At 30.6% G+C, this 8,254-nt stretch overlaps 1 long non-coding RNA gene across 2 annotated transcripts; it reads left to right on the forward strand.

Annotated features, from left to right (window-relative positions):
- Positions 1 to 4,451: 4,451 nt before the first annotated feature.
- On the forward strand, positions 4,452 to 5,804 carry LOC131068984 (uncharacterized). 2 transcript variants are annotated; one of them, XR_009112088.1, is made up of 4 exons: positions 4,452 to 4,663; positions 4,907 to 5,038; positions 5,231 to 5,414; positions 5,595 to 5,804. It is a non-coding gene; the product is annotated as an uncharacterized LOC131068984 (long non-coding RNA). The 2 variants fall into 2 exon arrangements; XR_009112086.1 differs by lacking the exon at positions 4,452 to 4,663 and having other exon boundaries at positions 4,683 to 5,038.
- The last annotated feature ends 2,450 nt before the right edge of the window (positions 5,805 to 8,254 follow it).

Genomic DNA, 8,254 nt, shown 5'->3' on the forward strand with positions numbered 1-8,254 from the left:
ACTAATCGAACTACAACTCTTTCATTACTATAAGTTATTTGAAGTGAGTAAGGTCTCTGAAATGAGCATATGCCATACATTGTCTACTCATTTGAGCCCCTATAATGAACACCATGATAGAGGGTTGATAATTGACGTATGGACACCTAAAACGATGATATGTATTACATGAGATAAGATGAAATTGTTTGTGGTTTGACACTTGTGGTTTGACTAGTCTTTGGATGGTGTTTCTTTGAAACAACTCAATTTAATCTTTTTACAATTGTGTATAATATTACATTCTATTAGACCTAATTTTTTTTAATGATCAAACAATCCATTATAATTTAGAGGTCATCCAAACCCAAAAGTAAATATCTGTTTTTCATATTTCTATGAAGTAAAATTAACATCTGATATTAAACTATTTGTTTTTAGTAAGCTAGGAACTTGCCCATTTGTGTCTACAAGGTGGACGAGACAATAGAATAATATGTGCTTTATTCCCTTCCTAATCTGCTTAAGTAAGCAAAATTTCACCCTGATTTCGTCCCTCTAAGATGAAAACTCGCTTGGAAGAGATAGTAAGGTTACTTTCAGGAGTCTATTAAATTCAAAGCGAGGACACGTCCAGTCAATTTTAATGTTGGTCGTTGTAGTCAATTTTTAAGTTACTTCTATAGCTCATATGCATAATATTGTCCGCAATGCTATGGTACACCACTTCTGTGTTTCGCATTAGGTAGGAAAAAGGGTGCACCATTCCGTTATCAACAGAAAAAAATTAAAGGACAAGTTCATCTTTTACATAAAGATGCATCTATTCTGTAGACTATTTTGATAAAAAAATAATGTATAATATATAATTAAATATTAATCATAAATAAAAATTTGTCATGGTTTCGTGAAAATAATTAGATAGGAAAAGTGTTTAGAGTTTTGTTTGTTGTGGATGTTTAGTTACTTGGTTAAGTTAGCTATTGAAGTGAAAAGAGGGGTTGGCTGAGTATATTTGTGAGTGTTAATTAGTGGTTTTTTTAAAAATGTGCCAATACAAATGTGTTTTGTACTTACTTTACTACTTATATCAAAGTTGCATGTGACAAGCAAAATAAAGGCAGAATCTTATTGTTATTTTCCTCATGTTGATCATATTTGTACTCATCTTTATGAAAAATCTAGCAAATTAAAAAAACAAATAGTGATTGAAAAGAAAATCCATATGTTAGATGATGATGCTTTCTAAGTTTTGTGTCATTGATCACTCAAAGTAAAGTTGCTTGCTTTCATAAAAGAAACATCTTCAATATAAGTAAATAATAACATTATATTATTATGATCTTGAAATATAAACCTTTACAAATTTAAAAAAATTATATTTAATGAATTCTAAATTGCATATACTCTAACCAAATATTTAGAAAATGTATGTTAAAAACTTAAAATCTATTTTATATCACTAGTTGGATTTACAACCTATTTTTTTAATCTATTTATTAAAAATATGTAAATCTTATTATTAATTAATAGGTAGTGAGCTTAATGAGAAATATAAGAAGTTTCTTTATATAAAAGATATGGTTACTGAAAGATCTTTTCCATATTTTAATCACCTCTAAGATCACATTCTTGATCGTCAGTAATCAAATATGTTAATTTGTAGGCATCAAACTAACGGTTACGTGAATTAGAATTAATCATGACCGCTTTTCTGCTTCTCGAGATTCCCTCAAATTTCGGTTGATTAATTTCACCAAGAAAAACGCTTTTCTCCAAAAACTGCCGACAGTCGTTAAGTTTAAAATAATGACACAAACTTATTAAAGACGTTTAGTTAATTACTAAATCATTGACCCGTTGAGCAGCAGGAAGTATAAGAAGAGCCTTTCCCACCCAAACAATAACAAACCACAATCTGCGTTTTCCTGCATCCCAAATAGAATGGCCATCCCTTCACACAAGCTGTTTTTAGTTTTCATGTCTCTTTTGCTTGTCTTCCTTTTCCTCTCTCCACGCTCTTCTTTTTCCCATCCATTACTCTCGACCAGCGGTCTTTCCCATGAATCCTAGGCTCTCCTTCGTTTCAAAGCTGCCCTCAATATTTCCTACAGCCTCAATCTGATTTCGTGGGTGAATGGAACAGACTGTTGCACCAACTGGACAGGCATCTCCTGCGACAATCACACCAATCACGTTGTCTCTCTTAACATACGCTCTCTCGGTGCTGAAGGCATGATATCTGAGAGCCTGTGCCAACTTCGTTTTCTCACATCACTCACTATATCCGGAGTATTCTCTCTTACATCAGGTACTGTCATTCCTCCCTGTTTGAGAAATCTCTCTTATATTCGCTATTTAGATTTATCTGGAAATAGCTTTAGGGGGATGATTCCCCCTTTCGTTTGTTCTCTCACCCGTCTTACATATCTTGATCTCTCATTTAATAACTTCAATGGAAGCATGCCCTCCTGCTTTGGCAATCTTTCTTCTTTAACTGAACTTGACCTTTCTGACAACCAACTTAGTGGAAGCATACCCTAGTTACCAGAAACGCGACGGGAGACATCCGTTTCGCGTTTCGACGGCCGAAACGGGTTTCCCGTTGCGGACGGCCGTTTCGAAGGGGTGATTTTGGTTTTTCCAAACTGCTGTTAAAATTTAAACAAAAGTTAGGCATTTTTATCTCAACTTGGAAGTGGAGTTAACATTAGGTTATAAATGCCAATGGTGGAGTTAACATTAGGTTATAAATGCCAATAAAGGTCATGTTGGAGTTTATAACTGTCAATAAAGTTCCAGTTGGAGTTTACATTAATTTACAATTTTTGTAGGGTCAAGTTAAGTCTCACACATTTATTTTTGTCCTGGTGGTTTTATTATACTCATTGTGAAAAATATTTTCTACATATTATTTTAAAACGAAAGAATGAAATCAAATATTTTTTAACAATGTTTAAATTTTTTATTAGAGATATGTGTATTAAAATTTTTATTTTTAAAATTAATTTTATTTTATTTTACAAATATTTATATATACACATCTGTCTGTATTTATCTGATTGTGTGCTAAATATTAGCACAATCTGGATTCCATCCTTTCAATTATATGAGTTGTCTTTAATGTCATGTACAATTGATGGTGAATTTCCACCTTGGATCTCAACACAATTCTCACTTGAAAGGTTGGAATTAACAAATGCTAGTCTTGTGGGTGCAATTCCCTCTTGGCTATGGGAAACCAGTCCTCAGTTGCAATATTTAAATCTCTCAGGAAATCATCTAGAAGGAAGCCTAACGTCAAATCTTTCAATATGTACACAACTTTCAGAGTTGGATGTGTCAAGAAATGGACTGAGTGGATGCATCCCATCAATATGGCCTTCCAGTATTTCAATATTGTTGCTTAATGACAATTTATTTAGTGGCAAGATTCCTTCAAGCCTGGGCAAATTATCTCAACTCCAAATGTTAAATCTTGCATACAATTTATTTAGTGGCAATATTCCTTATAGCCTGGGAAAATTATTTCAACTCCAATTTTTAAATCTTGCAAACAACAAAATAAGTGGAATGATCCCTGCAAGCTTGTCCAATTGCTCTTCTCTCATTGTCTTAAATTTGGGAAACAACAGTTTGAAGGGAAGCTTACCATATGAATTTAGTAGACTAAGGCAATTAAAGTCATTAGTTGTTCATGGTAATATCCTGAACAGATCTTTTCCACCTTCAATATCAAATTGTTCATTTTTACAAGTTCTTGATATCGGGAACAACTTTTTTGGAGGTGAAATGCCACCAACAATTGGAAATTTTTCCGTTCTAAGAGTATTGGTGATGAAGAAAAATAATTTTACAGGGAATATTCCTTCAACCATAGGCCAACTAATATACCTTCAGATCTTGCTCCTCTCTTCCAATCATTTCTCAGGTTTAATTCCACACACAATTGTATCATTGCAAGCAACGACAATAGAAGACCAAAATGGTATTGTATTGTCCAATTTTTATTATGGGCAAATATATCAGGATGGATTGGATATGACTTCAAAGGCTAGAGATGAGCACTACCCATATATTCTTTCCACTCTCACAACCATAGATCTATCAAACAATGAATTGGATGGAGAAGTTGCTTCTGATTTTGGAAAGTTGAAGAGGTTAAAGTTTTTGAACCTTTCAATAAACAATTTGAATGGGACCATTCCAAGTAGTTTGGGAGAAATGGGTCAGCTAGCGTCATTAGACCTTTCAAGAAATAAATTTTTAGGAAAAATCCCTATGGAGTTTACATCTCTTAGCTTTTTAGGTTTCCTAAATTTATCAAACAACCACCTTTCAGGAAGTATACCCCAAGGAACACAAATGATTACATTTGGAGAATCCTCTTATTTAGAAAATTCTAATTTATGGGGGTGTCCCCTACCCAAAAATTGTTCTTGGCCACAATATATTCCTCGTCCTTCTGAAGTTTCAATTAACAAAGAAAAGAAAAACACTAAATATCCTTTGTATGGAATAGCATTAGGATTGTCATATGGAGTAGCATTTGGAGGAATAGTGTCATTGATCTTGATAAAAATGAGTTGGAGAAGGAAATATTTCAGTAAAGTTGATGCAATCCTAAAAATTGTGTTTCCTTGGATGAAGGACTTGACACTATAAAAGGATACATCTATAAAAGGTGAGTTATTTGTTTTTCTTTGAAGTAATTGTCCTTATTTAAAATATTACAAAGTTTGAATTTAAATAGAAATTAGTACTTAGCTTTTTAGACAAATTCTCATTGGTTATTTTGTCTATTACTTGTGGATTATTTGTACCGCTTTTAAATTTAATAATGCAATTTCCTTTTATTGTTATAAATATGTGTACAAGAATTTACTTTTGCTAAGGCAGGCTTTTTGGTGTATTCTCCTTATTGAAGGCAAAAACACATTATTGGTGGCTTCACCCAACATATTATTGTATATAGTTTGATTGTTACGCTAAATCAAGATTAAAATTGTTCTTTCATAGACGGAGGACCTGGTACTATAAAGGGGCACATCTATAAAAGGTGAGTTATATTTTTATTCTATGAAGTAATTATCCTTATTTAAAATATTATAATGTTAAAATTTAAATAGAAATTAATAGTTAGCTTTTTAGACAAATTCTCATTGGTTATTTTGTCTATTACTTGTGGATTATTTGTACAACTTCTAAATTTAATAATGAAATCCTTTGATTGTTATAAATATGTGTATAGGACTATAATTTTGCTAAGGAAGGCTTTTTGGTGTATTCTCCTTATTGAAGACAAAAACAAAAATAATGGTGGCTTCATCAAGCATATTATTGTATATAGTTTAATTGTTATGCTAAATCCATATAAAAATTATGTTTCCATGGATGAAGGACCCGACACTATAAAAAGGATACATCTATAAAAGGTGAGTTATAATTTTTTTCTATGGAGCAATTATCCTTATTTAAAATATTGCAATATTAAAATTTAAATATAAATTAATAGTTATATTTTTAGAAAAATTCTCATTGGTTATTTTGTTTGTTACTTGTCGATTATTTGTACTACTTTTAAATTTAATAATGAAATCTTTTGATTGTTACAGATATGTGTACTAGACTTTTTTTTGCGAAAGAAGGCTTTTTGGTGCATTCTCCTTATTGAAGACAAAAACATATTATTGGTGGTTTCACCCAACATATTGTTGTATATAGTTTAATTATTATGCTAAATCAAGATAAAAATTGTGTTTCCATAGATGAAGGACCTGACACTATAAAGGGATACATCTATAAAAGGCGAGTTATTTTTTTTCTATGAAGTAATTATCCTTATTTAAAATATTACAATGTTAAAATTTAAACAGAAATTAGTAGTTATCTTTTTAGACAAATTTTCATTGGTTATTTTTTCTACTAGTGGATTACTTGTACTACTTTTGAATTTAATAAGGAAGTCCTTTGATTGTTATAAAGTTGTGTACATGAAGGCTTTTGGTGTGTTCTCTTTATTGAAGACAAAAACGCATTAATTACTTGTGGCTTCACCCAACATATTATTGTATATAGTTTAATTGTAATGCTAAATTAAGATAAAAATTGTGTTTCCATAGATGACTTGAACCTGACACTATAAACGAATACATCTATAAAAGGTGAGTTATAATTTTTTACTATAAAGTAATTATCCTTATTTAAAATATTACAATGTTAAAATTTAAATGGAAATTAGTAGTTATCTTTTTAGACAAATTTTCATTGGTTATTTTGTGTATTACTTGTGGATAATTTGTACTACTTTAAAATTTAATAATGAAATCTTTTGATTGTTATAAACATGTGAACATGACTTGTACAATTTCAGTCAGCCTAGTGGTGGAGAACTTGTTCTCTTAAAAGAGAGGTCACAAGGTCAAATCCCGTAAGGGGGTATCGTATGTACATCTTATCGGCTTCGGCTCATTACCAATTGATAAAAAAAAAATGTTTACATGACTTTTTTTTGCTAAGGATGGCTTTTTGGTGTATTGTCCTTATTGAAGACAAAGCATATTATTGGTGGCTTCACCTAGCATATTATTGTACATAGTTTAATTGTTATGATAAATCAAGATTATATAATGTAATGTTTGCAAATATTTAATCTATTGCACATGATTTTGAAATGGCCTACATCTAATAGAAAGCTTGTATATTTACATGAAGAAAGGAATTTTAAAAAAAATAAATCACTCTATTCATAAATATGAAAAAAAAATGATTGTGAAAAGCCTGATGTACAACAAATAAACTAGTTCTAAACATTCATATGTAATTAATATGAAAATTGGGAAAAAAAAATTAGTTTACGTAAAAGTGATACTTTTCTTCCTTATTTCACAAGATGGGATATATAGTTTTTTTTTTGTTTTTTTAACCTATTCAGATTATATATTCATAGGTTCACATTTCCCATTGGCATCATTCTACTCAATGCATTTGTCTACAAAAGTTTAGAATATTTTTGTAGTTTAACACTTAAATCAGTGAATGGATTTCTAATGAATACACTATTTTTTTGAAGTAATTGTTGATCTATATAAAGATCATTATGGATCTATATCACACTTGCATCATAATATTAAGATAACTTTCAATTTGATCTTGCTCGTATTTCCAAAAGTACTAGTGAAAATATTTTTGAACAAGAAGTTGCTAGAATCACATATAATATTTTTAAATGTTTGGAGAAAACTATAAGCTCTACAATGTGTGTAAGTATGCAAGTACTATCTGCTAATGAATTAATTCATTACAAGGTGCTTTCTATTTATTCTATTTTGATTATAGCAACCATTAAATAAATAATAATAATTTAAGTGAACCATAACTATTAAAAATAAATATTTATGTATTACAATGTTAAAGAAAGCATTAGAAAAAAAGAAAAATGAATGAAGAAAAATATTGCATGGTAAATAAATAAAATTATTCAAGTGGTTGAGCTCAAATGATTTTTATGTTAAAATGTTGAATTTGGAATCCCTCAAAACTATCAACATTTCAACATCAATAAGACAAGGTTGTCCCTTAGCTTCCTTGTTTTATGTGCTCACTGCTAATACCCTTGGATACCTTCTACATCATACTAAACAACAAAAAATTATCCATGGCATTTCTCTATCAGGTGATGAAGTGGCTTCAAATTCTTATTTTGTTGATGATATCTTATTATTTTCAAAATTCTCAAGAGGAGCTCAACTAACTCTTGAAATCTTAGACTTATACTATGCTTCTTCTGGCTCTCTAATTTCTCCTAATAAAACTAAATTTTGGATGACTTTAGTTGATCAATCACCCTCTTAGATTCCCTCCCAATGGAAATTCAACTATTATGGTGTGATCTCAAGAAACCTTGGCATCCCATTTATGATAGGAGTCTCATTGTTTGAAATGTTGAAATGGTTCATGCTCAAATTATAAAGGAAGATTGAACATTGGTTAAACACATTTCTCTCAATGGTTGGTTCCATTCAAATTGCTAATTAAGTTCTCATAGCCAACCATGTCTACATTTCATCTTGTTGTCTCCCTTCAAAAAATAGATATATTTCAACAATCACAATTGATTAGAAGGTTCTTGTGGGGAAGATGGAATAATAAAATAGGACATGTTGTTGCTTCATGGTCACATTGTATTCAACCAAAAAGAAAAGCAGGTTAGGACTGATTGACCCCTTTACACAAGGAGTTTTCCTAATTACCAAATGGATTAGAAGAAGTCTTC

This window comes from Cryptomeria japonica, chromosome 11 (assembly GCF_030272615.1).
Source record: "Cryptomeria japonica chromosome 11, Sugi_1.0, whole genome shotgun sequence".
Taxonomy (NCBI): Eukaryota; Viridiplantae; Streptophyta; class Pinopsida; order Cupressales; family Cupressaceae; genus Cryptomeria; species Cryptomeria japonica.